The following is a 14,882-nucleotide window of genomic DNA, read 5'->3' as shown; positions in this document are numbered from 1 at the left end:
TACAGATTATTGGTCGGATTCACTGACTGCCTTTCATCTGACACTAAATCCTCCATTCTGACCATCACTCTTGCTTTCATCTCTGCTGAACCCAGTGATGGGGTATCTGATCTTGTATCAGCTCCATCCATAACCATTATTACAATTAAAGCCTGTTAGTGCCAGTATAAATGCTAGATCATTGGAAAATTATGGGTACAACTCACAGACTAAGCATTTCCTTGAAATTGCAAGTAAGGCTTTAAATTAGTAACTCACACAAACATCAGTGCATTAAATGGAATGGAATTACTCATCAGCTGAGACCAAGACATCCTCAATAAACTTGTATTAGAACCCATGCACATCAGAATTTGATTATCCTTCGCTGATGGAGGCACAGATTTCATCAGATGAGGATGGGTATAACACGTGAAACTTTTCTGATGATGTAATTTACAAAGATGACTTTGTGTATGATGCTATCTGGGAGCTGGCATTGTTACAACAAAGTCTTGAGGAGATTACTTCCAAGAAAATACATTTTATAAACATCACCTATTACTGCAACTTTTGTGGTGCTGACTTCCACAGAGCACATTTATTTCTGATGCCAAGCAGAAATGTGAAATTCTGTATTATTATCTGAATATAACTTCAGGGGATGCTGGGATTCAGCTGTTGTAACTAACAAAGCCCATTTTTAGTGTTCATATACTGTCATAATGGGAACAAGCTGTTTTCTTTACAAGGCTGATTTCATGCTCAGCATGGCCTACTGCAGTATATTCATGAGAAACAATAAAAATAGATAAAATTATCAGATAAAATCCCTGATCTTTCCTACAAATAAGTAAGGAGTTATAAAATCAGATTTAAAAAAAAAACTTTTTTTTTTTTTTTTTTTTTTTTTTTAATTAAACACCAGGTAACAACCTAGACAGCCTGGTCCATTTTCTGGTACTGCAGTATGCACAGTCTGCTGGGTCTCCTGTCCATCTGCCTTGGGATCCAAGCCCTAAAATGAGAGAAAAACAGGACAGTTCCTGCTCAGTCACCCCTAAAGATTAGGGTGTTTTGGGATCTGCATGTTGGCAGGAGCCAGCACACTGGGGATATGGTGAAAGCAAACACCCATGTTAAGTCTCAAAATCTCCCTGGCACAGGGTAACAGGTAACACACACGGGCATCTCTACACCTTCTGTCTCTGGCCTTCTCAGCCCAAATGGACAATAAAGGGCAACTTTACAAACAACTTTGTATAGGGATAACTTCTTAGCAGAGTTCCTCAAAAGATGTGAGCTTTTCTTAAGATGAATTGTGAACGATCTTAAGGGCAACTCAAGTTTTTTGGTAGGCTGAATTCACTGGCACTGACTGCCCTTGGACTGACGAGCAGCATCAAAGGTCTATCTTCTCCAGTGCCTCCTTCTCTTCATGTCATGCAAAGAACTGTTGGGGCTACAAACTCAATGCTGTGTTTTGTATCATCGTGCTGGTAGTAAATTTAATCACAGCTCCCTAGACAGCACTCCTGGTGCTGGAAAGATGGAAGAATAGAACATTTACATTTGGGAACGTTTTTCTCCACTCTGGCACGATTTGTGCTTCGCATGACAAAACAATGCTGCATGAAAGACAGCAGCTGTGGCTGTGCCAACTCTCAAGCATGCCAGTGAAGTCTGGATAAGTTTTAATTTCCCACTAAAGAGCTTGTTAAGTCCCATTGGGACCTTCTTATTAAGTATTCCAAATGATAGCTGCAAGCTAATCCCATAGAGGTAAGCCCTTGCTGCAGCTCTCATGTGAGATAAATAGGAGATGCATCTAGCTGCGCACTCACATTTCTCCTTACATATCAGCTATTGCCTCACTGGCTCTTATATTTATAAACACAAGCATCTTCACAATCTTTTCCCCTTGACCAGAATTAATTACAAAGAAATTGATCTGGGAGGTGAAGAACTGATGTATACTTGGACAACCCCAACACAATCATACTCCTGCGAGCAGGCTATGCCTTGACTACTAAATTCCTCAGCATATATAATTATGAGTGAATCCTCAAAGGAAAAAAATACCATTTGCGTGCAAAGGTTATGTATTAGTCCTTGCTTAGCTATTTTTAAATCATTTTCTTATATTTAAAATGGGTAGAACAGTACTTTCATGCTTAACAGAAATTCAGATATGGCTTTGGAACAGGCTACTTAAAGTTGTTTTACTACAGATTTATTTGTAAGGACAAGTCAAACGTAAATAGATTTCTAAATGAATGCAGGATGGCACCAAACACTTTTTATATTCAGAACAGATTAGTTTTACTTTAAAAGGAGCAGAGGCAAAGCTGACACATCACACACAGCTATGTAAAATGCCAATCTCCAGCCCAAAAAGTATGAGATTTGCTGCTATGCATCTCTTACACCTGGGTTTTCAAACAGCTGGGTAGTGGAGCCAAATGCCTTCACAAATTTTGTTGCACTTGGAACTTCACTTAGCTGCATGGCCAGTAATTTGCTCGCTGTTCAGATCCTCATCAGAGAGCTGATGGCATCTTGCTTTATTACTCAGCAGATTTTAGAGTTGAAAATAATTTTAAAATAGCAAGGAGGGTGCAGGGGGAGTTGTCAAGATGCTTTAGCTCCAATGGCTATGATCTAGGATTTCAATCTACTTTTGAAACAGCATGATTTCCACACAAGTCCAGCATAAGAAGTCGAGCTCTGCTGTTCAGTGGCACTGCTCCTTCCCTAGCAGCAGACACTTGGAAACGGCAGAAGGTGCAAAACCCAACTGACTCCAAGTTCTCCAAAACATTAGAGAAACACGAATCTGAAGCTTGCAGCTGCATTTTATCAGATGTATCCATATAAATAGACCAAACCCAAAGTGGATCCAGACCTGAACTTTTCACCTTGTGTCCCTCTGTGACGAAAATGTATCTCATTTTGTTACTCAGACTAGAAATTCTTTGAAGACTTATATTATATTTCTAGCTAAGGAATGACAGTCTCACCAAAACCCTACTGTGCTATGGTGCCTAAAATAGTTAGCTCACTAATACTGTCCAGGTTTGGAGGTTACATTCTGAACAACATGCTTTGACTGAATAAGGATTTTTTAATAATCTTTTCAGTTTTCTCCCATCATTTATCTTCTTGAAGCATAAGCACTCTGAGCCTGGACTGGTTACAAATACCAGTGAAGAGAACACTGCTCTCCTGTGGGCACTACCAGAACATCATTAAGAGAGGAAGAGATGTTTCAGGAGGATATCACGAGTCTTTTGTCTGGTCTTCAGTGTATCATGTACCTTGGAATGTCTCATTAACTCTTGGATAAATGTCTCCCATAACGCATAATAAAAGTATTCATGTCTGATCAACTACACTTCTTTATCAAGTCCTGTCTTCCATCAAAACCAGACACTTCCACAGTGATTCTGCAATGCTTCTTTCCACAAACTTAAACCCAAAACACCCCTCTTTCAAATCCACAAATTCCTAAATTTCAGACACTATTAAAAAACAAACAAACAAACCTGCAAATGACATCGAAATCGCATGCATTAAACACAAATATTATTAGCATATAGGTTTTAGAGGGGTTTTGAACTCAGAAGTTAGGAGTTTGGGTTTAATTAACACATGCTGGTGGAGCCAACTCTCCTTTAGTTGTCCTAGTGTAGAATGAGGGAGATGCTGATTTTCTTGTTAAAGAACAAGTATGGCTAACGTTACTGCTTTCCAAGTTCTATCCCAGAGAGTCAAACTCAGACAAGCTTCATGTTGCAGTCACCACTGCTTTCAGTGTCAAGGTGACAAGGAGAGACAAAAATAGTGCTTGAGGTACCATGTCCCACTTGACTGAAGCCAGCCCGCACAGAGACAATGTAGGGATCTCCAGTGAAGGGATCCAAGTAGTAATACAATCTGTTTAGTTTCCTTATAACAAACCCAAGGTGATTCTTTTCCATAACTACTTACAGGCAGATGTCAGCTTTTTAGACTTATTCAGATACCTAAGTAAGTTCAAAGCATCTCCAGGCAACTTCCAAATGCTGAAGGACCTACCTTCTTGACAACTGAAAGCGCCAGATAGCTCAATACAAAGGTACTGCAAAACCAGAGCTTGCTATAGCCACAACTGGCAATTGTGCTGTATTTAAACGGAGGATGGGCCATGCTGCCCAATCACTCTAAGAGGGACAACTTTCTTTAAAATTAGTGGAAGTTGTGAGTAGATGGCAGGATTCACAATTAATTTAGTTTTTTTTTTTTTTTTTTTTTTTTTTTTTTTTTTTTTTTTTTTTTTTTTTTTTTTTTTTTTTTTTTTTTTTTCCTTCTAGGTCTGTTTGAAAATCCATGCGATTTAAAGCTTAATTTAAAGTTCATTGTTTAGTTTTGTGGAAACAGATTACTAAGTTTCATAAAAAACAACAGTCTTGACTCGTAGGAGATGGTTGAAGCAGATTGCTTTGAAATGAAGCAACAGCTTTCTAAATCAGTTCTGGAGAGCATCTGCTGGGCCACTCGCTCACTTGTTCTCTGATGAATCTTTTTCCTCAATTTTGCCACTAGCTTATTTTTCTTGCTTTGGCAGTGACGGGAGTCAATCCTACCAAGGCATAGTTTTTATTTATTACCAACCTTACAACTCTTGACAGCAGTGAACTTATGTTTATGTAAAACGTACTTACAAATAACCAGTGTTCTGGTCTACAGCCACACAAAAATAAAGGAAGCTCAACATAAAAAAAAAGAATAAGCAAATCCTCAAATCATCTGCTGTATGTATCTACAGGTTACAACCACTGGGAAGGAGAAACTGTAAAGGAATTAATTTTTCCATCAATTAATCAAAACAATTCAGATTTCCCATTTTCTTAAATTACTTAAGATTTCTGTCCCCCACCCCGCTTACCAATGCTTCACTGCTGCAGCTTGTGCCCCCCAAACAGATTCTTACAGCTCCCAAATTTACAGTATCAACACAGGAGGTGTGGAACTCAGGTGTGCTAAACACTGCACTTGGTATATAAAAAGAAGAGTCCTGCTCCTTGATCCAACCCTGTTGCAAACAGATCAAGAGCAACATTGGCTAGACTGCTGTGCGGGATGCTCACAGGTCTTAGTTTGGAGAACCTACTCTCACGTTAGCCCATGAATACACAACACAAGGAACACTGAATTAAAACAACTCCAACATAAGTCTGGGTTTGTATAGGTCACAAGTTGACTTTAAGCTGGCTACTTGCTCTGGGAGCCAGGAAACCAGAGCTCAGTCCTTCACAGAGGTCTCTCTTGCATTTATTCCTGTGCTGCTGCAGATGCAAAAGCAGCACATCCTGCTGAAGGGTGAAGGAAAACATGGGAGCAGCAGATCTCAATTTATGCTACACAGAGAGGAGTGGAACTTTTCTCTTAACAACAGATCAATGACTGTGTCAACCAAGAGTTCCTCTCATCATCACCATGGCATCCTCTGCCTCTGGTGGAAATCTTGGAACTACCTTAATCACAAAGGTCCATGGTTTCAGTTTGCCATACCCGCCAACAGCAATCAAGGTGCAAACATGCTTCTACACCCAACTCGGCAAAGAAAAAGTATAAAGTTAGAAAGTGAAAAATTATTTAGGCTGCAAGTGAAGTCAAGGACACCTGGTCCAACTGCCCACTCAAAGCAGGGCTCCAAAAACCGAGTTATGAGCTACCTGCTGCACTGCATGCAATAAAACCAGAAAATGTTGTGATACCCACTTCCAGCTTCCCCATTAGTCAGACCATAGTTGGCTACATCTAGTTGTGAAGTTTCATTGTCCTAAAGAAAACTCTGTGATCCTTTTTCTTCCACCGAATGTTCTCAAATGCAAGGGACATATAATTTAAATGGCTGTTTTTTCTAACCAAAGACATCAGTTACACCCAAGAATCTGCAGCTGTTAAAACTGCTTAGGCTCCTACACTGAAATAGCTGTCTGGCTACTCAGAAGCATAGGGTGAGACTCTACATTGTGGTGAAAAGGGAGCCCAAATTTAAACATGAGAGATAAAAAAAATACATGCACTTGAGCTGAAAGAGAGCTGACCAGAAAGGAATTAGAAATAAATTTTTGCAAATTAGACAATTAATGTAGACAGTGATCAAATTATGGGTGAAAAAAAAGAAGAAAAAGAGCAAAATATCACTAATGATTGTAATTTTCTTGCTTCCAGACTTTGAAAGCATTTGAATAAATACTAAAAGACAGGAGAGGTTTAGAGATAAATTACTTCTCCCATCTCTCTGTCTCCCCCACTGCATTAGTTTAAAATGGCAGCACTTCTCAGTACTATTTGTAAAAGGTAGGAACTTGCTCACACTGCTGTCAAGTGACTGTCTCCAACAGTTTGCAAAATTTGTTAATTAACATTTGAAGTTCTCCATGTGGCCTTCTGAAAGCATGTCATGTGTGTGCAAGAGGCAGAACAAGTGATATAACTCTACTTTTACTAAAAAGTAATTGATAGCTTCCTGTTCGCTCCAAGAGGCTGCATGTGGCAATGAGTATCTGGTTCCTTTACTGGTCTGTCTATCTGATTTGCTGAAAACACTTTTTTTGCTTTAACATTTTCCTCCCTGTGTCCTCTAAGTGTATTTGAGTTCTGTCTGAACCTTAGTAGTTACTTCATTACTGTACTGCCAATTAATGTATTAAGCATACAGCTTTTTATATCTCCAAACAGATTTAAAGAAATGAATCTATATCCTCTAATTAGACCAACCAGACTTTGTGATTTCCCATTACAGCTTCTTTCCTAAGGTATCCTTCAGTTAAACTCTGCAATTACACTAGTTCTATACTCTCCCACGGCCTAGACTTATTTTCTGATGTCTTTCTTACCGTTCAAGTGCTTGCCCCTAATGAAGCAAAAGACCTTCAGCTAAGGGCTGCTTTGCCACAAGGAAAACATATCCTGGTATGAAGGGGGGGGTGACTTCCAGCCAGAGGTGACATGGGGTGGAATGAAAACAGAAATGCCCACATCCACCTGTTCTGTTTATGGACCCTGTGGTTTCCAGCCAGAAGTGCAGGACATTTCACACATAAACTCAAAATGTCAATTGTGTGATTCCTTACAGAAAATAAGCCTCTGACCACTCAGATTTAGCCTCATCAAACAGCTGCCACTGCAGCAAAAATAACCCAGCAATCCTGCAGAGAATGAATGTTATCACATCACACTGGAACCTCAGCACCAACAGATGAAGAGAAACCACAAATACTTCAGCAACACCTTTGGTGAAAGCGTATATTCAGCCATAATTAAGCACTGAAACAGAATGCTGCTATTTAGGTATTGTTCAAAGTGTCACGCATTTAAAACGCCCACTTTTAAAAGGTCTCCTCAGGGCACACGAGGAGATCAAGTGTCTCACAATGAGACTGCAGTTTGGACAGACAAGAGAAGAAATGTGACTGTCTGCAGTTGGGTTTTTATAAATAACCATTGGTGCCATCATGCAGCCGATACTTCCCCTTTTCAGTAAGAAAGGATGTCATTTAACTGAGAGCAATCCATGAAGAAAATTCCTGATTCCTCTGAGAAACTCTCTGGGTAGGCATGTCTGGATCTGTGTCAGAGGTTAAAAAAACACTCAAAAGTCACACTGAAGTAAAACATTTGAAGTATCATGATCTGTTACATTTATGACATCTTTTCTATTTAAGCAATTAAGATTTAATGTCATAAAACAAACATCTCATATCAGGACTTATCCATATTCAAGGTTTTACAAAGACAAACTGATATATACCTCTTATGTACCAATTTCAGATCAAAACACTATTTAAACTCCATTGATGAAATTTTATCTATGAAATTCTTATGTTTCTTGAGAATCTGAAATCCCTCAAAGAAGATTTTTTTTTTTTAATTCAGACATATAAAAATTTTTTTTTTGGTAAGTGGGTAATCAGGATTAACATACAATGGTTTACCATGACAACACTTTGATTCCTGTTCTTAATGTAAAGTTATAATCATTGCCATATTACTGCCATAAATGCAACATTATTTGAGATTACAACTTTCCCAACTCTGAAATTGCTCGTGCACGCTCAACAGTTGAAGCTGTTTAACACATTTTCTAATCCTATAACTACAGAAGCCTTTGGATTTTTCCTGTAGTTGAACTCTCTATCCAGTACATTTGAATTATTTCAACTTCTCTCACCCTGTCCTGAGTTCTTTCAGCTTCTACAGCAATGATGCATAAAATACACAGTTAAGACAAAGAATCAGAAGCAATTTTGAAAAATAACTTCAGAAGTCCCAGCAATTAGAGCAATTATTCAGATTGAAATGTGTAGCTCCCCAAAACCAAGTTATCACAAATGTTTAAACTTCCTCTCTTTCCCTTGGAAACCAGAGAGGTGGTGCTGCTGCAGCATGGGCATCTTATAGTGGGGGAGATAAACTGCATCTCCTTTAGCAAGCTGTGAATGTCACAGAGAAATTTCAGGTGTTTCAGCTCTTGTCAACAATGCTGAGGTACCCATTGCATCTGCCCCTGCATTTCTGCTGATATGAGTAACTGTGTGTATATGAGTGAGGCTGCGTGCAGTTTTCACGCCTGAAGCTGTTAATGCTGGTCAGCATTCGGCACACACCCCTAATGGCATATTTTTAGGACTGTTGAGAGCCTTAATGCAAACCTGCTCTCCTCTGCTAGCCATAACATGGTACCACAAATAGCTTAGCAGTTGGCAGCACTTTCTATGTCTCATAAAAAGTTACTTCTGATCACAGACTAGGCTTTTCTGCACGTACTATTCTGTCCAAACAGGCAAAATATATTGTGGGTGTAACGCTATCTTTTTGGGCAAATATCCTAGACAGAATTTAACTTTTTTATTATTATTTTTAATAGTTTGATTTATTTTTCTGCTCTATTCTAGAGAATTGCAGCCTGAAGACTCAATATGAAGTTGCAGCAAACACTTTTGTGTTACTTCTTTCATCTTGGCTTATTGTATATTTACAGAAATTCCACAGCAGCAGGGCTAAGCAAAACATTTGTTCTTATCACCTTTAAGCTGCAAGAGTTATCTGTTCTATCAGATCCAGGTTTTTTTCATAGTCTTCTCTAACATCACCATGTATCTGTAAGTGGCCTTAGGTTTGAAACCACGTCTGAAATCCCACTCAGATTCAAGAAATTGACAGAAAAATACTGGGAAACTACCCAAGCACAAATCTGTTACTGGAAGGTCATCAATCTTCCCCTTGTTCCTGACTTGTTCCTTTAAGCCTTCAATTGCACACCACCTTTTGTCTTCTCCATTGCCCGCAGCAGAACAAAACCCTAGCACAGTTAAGCTGCCTTTCCTAAAAGAAGGCCTGGGGAAAGCTGCTCTTATAATTGGCTCACTGTTGGGAGAAACCTGTCTTCCATCCACCACTAAAACATAACATCTGAAAAAGAGCAAAAGCCATCAGCCTGAAACATTCACAGAAATACGTGTACAAGTTAAGTGGCTAGGTATCTCAAGATACAATCTATGTGATCATATTTCTGTGTTCTCCAGGTATGGAAATAAAAACCAGGCATCTGTCTTATTTAGTAAAATATGAGAATACACTGAAAAGTTTTACCCCAAGGTCATAAATTATGAAAAAAGGTTTTGCACAGCCTGGGAAAACACTTCAAACTGGCAGCTGAACTGCTGTTCCTCCAGCTCCTCCAGTGTTGCGAAAACATGAATGGAGAACACAGCCAAGACAGAGTCTGAGGGTGGGGGATTTAGAAAAATACAAACATTTTCAACTCAGTATTTCCACACCTTTTTCAGCACCGAGATTAACAATACATTGAGCTAAGCTTAATAGAAAAGAACAAGGAGTTGTGTTATCCTAAAGGCCACAAGGTAAAAGAGTTATCTGTGCCAACGCCAGCACAGACCCTGAGGGACAGAGCGGGGGACAGGCTGTTTTAGAGATCTGACATGTACCAACCAAATAACTGCTACAGGTGACAAGAAGTACCCACCCGGTTAGTGCTCTCAGAGCACAGGTCAAGGAAGTTTGCAGTGCCCATGGTGCATGAGAAGCCCTATAGCAAGGGCCAGCAGTCACCTCTTCAGCTGAAGGCTGGCCATTGAATCCTGCTGTCAGCATGTCCCCAGGAATCCTGATTCCCTTTGACAAGAAGCATTCAATATTCTGGAGACAAGCACTTCATTCACTTGAGCCAACAAATCCATGAACATTACAAGTGATTCCAATTTTCAAACAGATATTCTTTTATAAATTTCCTGTACACTGATCAGTTTTTGTCAAGAAAAGGGTAAGAAGCTCAAACAGGTATAAACATCTTAACCATGTACTTATCAAATTCCTACTTGTTTTTCTCACATAATAAAAGCAAAACTGACAGTGGACCTGCAATTTCCAGGGTTTACCAAAGCCAAGTGGTATAATAAAAACTGGTTGTAGGCTTTAGGACAACTTTCAAAAGCAGTGAAGTGACTTAACAGCCAGGGTCAAATGCTGAAAAAGTGATCTAGGATACGGATCATAAATGCTTAAGTGGCAGTGTAAAAGAGGTAATTTTTCTTTTCCAAGCCAGTGGCAGAGCATGCTGATAGGAACTCAGCAGAAGCTGAGTCAGTTCCTGGAGCTGACACCTCTTTCCAGGTGCTATTCACCCCTGCTCCCAGGGGAGCGTTAGACCTGCTGTGCCACACATCATAAACCCACACACCAACCACTGCCCATGCCCAGCTTTCTGGATACCAGCTTTGGGCATATCTGCAAGGGGAACTGGAGACTCTTGGATTCATGGAACTTTACTGCTTTCAGAAGGAATATGTCACAATTCATTGATGCTTTGATTGAGTTATCAGAGGTGAGAGAAAATCACGTACATTCAACACTTCCTTTGCTCATTTTAGGCACCCCTAAATCTGGACTGAGTGCCTGGAATAAGCTTCCACATTCCCCCCTGTTGGACATGAGACCTCCAGTACAATCATGCTGTGCACCAGAGATACCATCAGGCCCCATGATTTGACAGTGCACTTTCCAAACTCATGCTTTTGTGCATTCCTAGTTTAGAAAGTGCTTCTTCAGTGACACAGCTGAAACAAACAATAATGAGTTTTTCAAGGAGTTTACCTGAAACACATATGCATTACATTCCACAGGTGATTATGCAGCACAGATGAAGATAAAACAATCAATGATAAAAAAAAAAAAAAACAAAAAAAAAAAAAACAAAAAAAAAAAAAAACAAACAAAACCAAAACCCCCCTAATCTTTACGTCAGATAAATAAGAAGGGAGACATGGTAGCCACAGCCCTACCCAGAAGCTACACAGGTATACAAGACTCAGGGTGGAGATAGAAAGGCACATTGCAATCAAGGGTGAAAAAAAGGGATATCATACACGAAAAAATGCAGTTTATACAGGTTACTACTATGTGAAAAGTGGAAATTACAAACAAAAAGCCTCCCAAAATATGATACACAACATTCTAATTTGGGGGCAGGTTAATAATTTTAACTAAAATATTCATCATTTCAGTTATGTTTTGAGCATATGATCCAGTCACTAAAATGATATGAACATATAGCCTCAAAGACTACTGAGTAATATAAAAATATTCTTGAATAATAAGGTTTAGAGGTTTCTCTTTTTCTTGTTTTTCTCTAGAGGATTAAGTCAAGGTAGTTTTCCAACAAACACTGAAGAAAGCAAGGAACATGTCTAAAACTCTGGCACTTCAAAATTCAAGAAAAGATGTCCTTCCAAAGTCAAAATATGAATAACAATCCTTAAAAATGGTTGGTACATTTCATCTTTTTTCACTCTACACACAAACATACACTGGGTTGCTGGAGCAGCAGCTCCTCAGCTAAGAGACAGGACTTCTCAGGCCTTATCTTGATGTAGAGACCCAGGCTGCTCCATTCGCACAGGAAACGCCAACTTGAGGACACTGCTTGTGTAGTTAATTCCAGTTAGCAAATTATTTTCTAACACTAACACTTGAAAATAACTGTTACTCTGAAAAAAACAAAGCTGCAATACATGTAAATACAAGAACCTGAAGATTTTGAGATAAAGAAGTGAACCTAAGATGCATGAAAAGCAGTATTTTGCCAAACGAGCATCAATAATAATTATGAGAAAACAGAGAGCATAGGACATATCTGTAATTTCTACCTCTGGAACTCACAAAACACTGGTTTCCAATATTCCTTAGAAAGACTCAGCCCACTGACTTACAGCTAGTGTTAAAAAAAAAATCATTTTACTTCCATGCCAAGTGAGATGAGCACAGATGTTGTGCAAAAAGACCATACAAGGAAGTAAAGAGGTGAAGAACATGTTCTGTGTATTTTTTAATTGTGTTTCAGCTATTGTTAAACTAATTTTATGGTACTTGATTTTTTTTTAAAAAAAACAATACTTGCAGAAAATTGGGGAGAACTGAACTAATTCAAGGAATGCTGCTCAGCTTACAAATCAGATTTTTCTTTGTACTGCCAGAATGCCCAGTGACTTGCAAACAGGAGCAGTAAGCGTGACATCTCTTGATCTCAACTCAGGTCTTCACCTTACAGAGCGGGAAATTCTCACTTGCAAAGAAAATTAAGCCAAGGAGGATAGTTTTATTGTGGTATGTTATCTACCTCAAGGATTTTCTTTTTCCACAGTATTTAATAAATTCTTCTACAAAATAAGAACAGGGAGTTTATTTCCTCACCTGCTTTCTCCACTGTTGCTTCACATTAACAGAAATATTATCATTTAATAATATTGCTCTTTAGAGATGAACATGGTAAAAATCTCTTTTCCCTTTTGCACAGTGTTGTCATATTTGCTTTGAGACACAGACAAACTCACAGATCTCAGTGTGATATAAAAACATAACATCAATGTTACTTTTATATTTCAAAAGCTGATCAAATTCCTTGGACGAAAGTTACATGAAATTTTAATCAAGACTGAGCTAACTTACAGCAGCAGAGCTCATGATGGCACTTCTGCAGGCCACGCTTAGTGAATATAATCTTTCAAATCTATTTCAGCCACCAAAAGGAGATGGGCATGAAGCTCCTTGTACTTCTCACTTTACATTACATGCTCATGGCTTAGTTTTTCAGGTTATGATGGAGGGGTAGCTATGCTGACATCAGCATTTTCCAGATACACCTCCAAAATACTCATCATATTTAAGGATGGCTTCAGCACTGATACCACACAGGAAAACTAAAAAACACCAAACCCTTGTGTGGGCCAGGACTGTAAAGACAGAAACCAGCATTCTGAGCTGTAACAGGAGGAGGCTGATAACTGCATAGCATTTGGAGGAATGATGGAAATCAATTCAAGAGAGTCATGGAATACATGAAGAATAATTAGTCTCCACCAGCCAGGCTATTTTTAGTGACAGGATAAGAGGCAACGGGGCACAAAGGGGTTCTGTCTGAACATCAGGAACCTCTGAGTATTACCAAGCACTGGCACAGACTGCCCAGAGAGGCTGTGGCATCCCCATCCCTGGAGATGCTCAAAGGCCATTTGGACAGAATCCTGGAGAACAGACTCTATGTACCCTTGCTTAAGCAAGGGGTGAGACCAGGTAACCTACAGTGATCCCTTCCAATCCTACCCATTCTGTCATTCTACCACTTGCATTTCCTTGTGTATTCTACTTATATCCTTCCAGACACATTTATGGTTAGCTTCCTGCCAAAATTAAGACAATGGCAGAGGAACACTAAGCACCAGAAATGCAGTTACTGAGTGTAATTCCATTCTAAGACCTAGACAGTGAATACATGGATGAAAACAGAAGCATGCACTGATACTTTGGTACAAGGCTTCATTTCTCAAGCTTGGACTGGGGCCCAGGCCAAAGTTAATATAATTCTCTTACAATGTACAAAATAATGTAATAGACCACTGTTGTTCTCATGTGAAAGAGGATATAAGGCAGACTTTGTGAAACAGGAAAAAAAGATGACCTAAAATGTATGAAAAATTAATAGTGTGATTCAGACTAAGGGAACTCCAACTAAGAACAGGCTGATGTGAGTCTGACAGACCAAGTGGTGAGTGGGGGCTGAGACATTAGCAGAGTAATGAGAAATTCTGGAAGTTTGAGTTTACAAGGCTTACTAAAAGCACACCACAGAAGTTGTATAAATGCACGCTTACTGCAAAAACCTGGCTCACAAACTGTCCTCTTGTGCTGTAAAAGATGCTTGTTGGGCAATTCTGTTTCAACCACCAAGAAATACAGGATTGGAATCACTGAGCCAAAGCCCAGCTTGTTGAAGCAATTACACAGACCTGCAGGGCTCTGCAGCTGAACAGCCACGGTCCATTAACAAAGAGCTGAGGGATCCATATCTTAAGGTGACCAAAAGCTCAACACAAAAACAATGTCCCAACCAGCCAAGACAAGTTACCTTAGAAATGCCCTCTCAATTGCAAACCCTGTTGCACATGCTGTATCAGGTCAATTCCCCAAAGGCTGTACGCAGCAATGAAGCTGTAGCTTCAGCCCAGCGAGGCTCTCACCCATGACACACAGCGGACAGAAGATTACAGAATCACAGAATATGCTGATTTGGAAGGGACCCATTAAGATCGAGTCCAACTCCTGGCCCTGTGCAAGACATGCTGTCATCTCCTCTAAGGGGGTTCAAGAGCAACCCAGGATCAAAAGTTTTCTTGCAAACCTTCTCAGTAGGAGTTGAATGATTTTCTGCTGTGTTTATACAATTCTGTGAAGATGAACCACTGGCAAGTCACTATCAAACAAAGAATTCATGTATAGCCTTGCTGTAAGGTATCTTGAAGCTAGGACGAAGAGAAGGGAAAGGAAAGCAAAAACCTTAA

The 14,882-nt window shown here is 39.4% G+C and overlaps 1 protein-coding gene and 1 long non-coding RNA gene across 8 annotated transcripts in view; one reads left to right on the top strand and one right to left on the bottom strand.

The window, feature by feature from the left end:
* Positions 1 to 14,882, bottom strand: part of FHOD3 (formin homology 2 domain containing 3) — a 368,131-nt gene that overhangs the window by 221,961 nt on the left and 131,288 nt on the right. The window lies entirely within an intron of this gene.
* LOC136366137 (uncharacterized) overlaps positions 4,249 to 14,882 on the top strand; it is a 1,047,166-nt gene continuing 1,036,532 nt past the window's right edge. For all 3 annotated transcript variants that reach the window (XR_010744469.1, XR_010744470.1, XR_010744471.1), the window contains exon 1: positions 4,249 to 4,331. This is a non-coding gene — a long non-coding RNA (uncharacterized lncRNA). The remainder of the gene's footprint in view (positions 4,332 to 14,882) is intronic.

This window comes from Sylvia atricapilla, chromosome 1 (genome assembly GCF_009819655.1).
Source record: "Sylvia atricapilla isolate bSylAtr1 chromosome 1, bSylAtr1.pri, whole genome shotgun sequence".
NCBI lineage: Eukaryota > Metazoa > Chordata > Aves > Passeriformes > Sylviidae > Sylvia > Sylvia atricapilla.
This window is presented reverse-complemented; position numbering and strand designations above follow the sequence as displayed.